Source organism: Aythya ferina (assembly GCF_964211825.1).
Source record: "Aythya ferina genome assembly, chromosome: 5".
Taxonomy (NCBI): Eukaryota; Metazoa; Chordata; class Aves; order Anseriformes; family Anatidae; genus Aythya; species Aythya ferina.
This window is the reverse complement of record NC_140301.1, coordinates 59,618,978-59,621,142: the sequence shown is the minus strand read 5'-3', so window position 1 is coordinate 59,621,142 and position 2,165 is coordinate 59,618,978.

Below are 2,165 nucleotides of genomic sequence, written 5' to 3'. Positions count from 1 at the left end.
GACTGAAGAGAGCTGTGATCATTTTCTCTTGCTGTCCTCCGGTTCCTTCCATCTGGTACCCAGCCTTTCACAAAGCGGTGCTGGTAACTGGCCCTGGTATTCCAGCCGAGATCTCGATTGGTACCAGATGGAGGAACAGATTACTTACGTGCAGAATTCCTGTTTATGGACAGGAATATAGAGCTAGGCTCTAATGCATTGTAACATCCTGTCCCCTGCTATTGCAGGCAGCGTGTTCTGCAGCCCCTTATTCAGTAGTACACTGAGCCAATTCACACATTTCAGGCTGTTTTGCAACAGTATGACCCTGATTCATGTTATGATTTTCTAACCCTCTTCAGATTCGTTTTTGGCAGAACTACAAGTTACAGCCTCTTGTTCTGTACCAAATTTATGCAACTGCCTGCCTCTGTTAAGTGTGTTACTTTGTGTGCACGTTCCTCGAACTGTCCCGTTTGTTTTGGAGCATTTCTTTGATTTATCAAGAACTTAAGACACCTGCAAGCTTGGCAGTGTCTTCAGCGCTCACAAGCACGTACGCTGTTACTCACAGCACTGATGGCGTACTACTGGATGGAGTATCTGGTGCTGAGCTTCTGACAGCCCACCACACCATTTTCCTGCTGTACCTTTTTAACCAGGTGTGCATCAGCTGTGCTGACAATCTTACCAAAACCTACCTGCGTTACGGATTGCGACCTTCATCACGCAAGGTAAGCGTAAGACACCTTTACTGGGGCTTTGATAAAGAATCTTTAAAACTGATCTAATTAAATTAATTTTCTAACAAATGTCATTGCTTACTGGAGGATCTTTACCCTTCTGATCCAAACAAGATTTTTTTCTAGCCTTCGCAAAAAACATTAAGTCCTGGAGACTGCTTCATTCCCATTTATGTTGCCATGAAGCAACGGGAATCAGTTTAATGGAGTGAAATGAACCTTCTGTTCTTCCAGAACCGCAAGAGGAAAGACACTTGTCATTTGATCAGTCATCTTTTATCTAGACAGTATTTCCATCTTTGTTAAATGTCATGGGAAAAATGTCGCTTTTGACTTAAGCGCTGCTACACTTGGTAAGTTTCAGTAATTTATAACTGGGTTGTTAGGGTTTTATTAGTGCTGAATGAGATATCATGAAGTAGGATTGTTTTTTTTACCTGCACAGTTTGTGGGTAGAGGTGCATCAAAACATTACTGGGGCCTTTGTCAACAGCAGGAAGGTCACCAAGCTTGTAAACACCCACGGGTGACCACTACAGAGAGGTACTTTTAGCTAACAGTTGAACTGGATTTTAACTGGCTGGTTTAAGTTTTAAAACAGTGGTCATTGATTGTCCACCGTTGCAAGGTTTAGTGCAAAGCTGAGCACTACCTAGGACAGGTTACAAGCACACCATCGTGCTCTGGTCCTTCCTCCCTGCTTCTCTACACTGCCCACTTCTCAGACTTCACCCAACAACCAGCACACTGAGGTTTGTGGACTCTGAAGTGGTCCTCAGAAATGCATTTAAAAACCTAAAGATCAAGTGACAAGTTCAGGAATGTAGCCCCCCAAATACCTGATAACACACACCTTGCTCAGACCAACTGTACAGTAGCCTTGCGGCTGGTGGCAAAGATCAAATATCATCTTTTCCCAGACACTGCCTAATACATCCTTGACCCTTTATCACAAGCTTCTACTTGGTTGTTTTTTGTTTTGTTTTGGTTTATTTTTCTGTTTGTTTGTTTTGCTCAATGTCCATTAGGCATGAACATGAGGGAAACGGGATCCTGTGGGTAAGTGATTTGTAGCCTGCTCACCAAGTATTTGTTAGTATCACAGCAGCAGAAAAACAAAATTCCTAGCCCCCGTCTCAATTTCTGTAAGCTTAAAATAATAAAAACCAGGTATGTTTAGAAAGTGATTTTTATTTCACCAAGTGCGTATACAGCTTGATAGATTTGTCAAGTTATATGACGACAAAGGTACAAGAGATTAAAAAAAGGTTTTGCTTGCAGTCAGGCAATATGAAAAAAGTTTCTCTCTGCGTTAGCACAAGTACAGCAGGATTTTGCCCGTTTCTCCTTACTTTGTCTTTCTCGAGTAAGAGGCATCAGCATCCTGGAGTGAGAATTTATTCAGTCAGTATTTCCCCTCCCTGCCCTCTACTGCAATGGAGT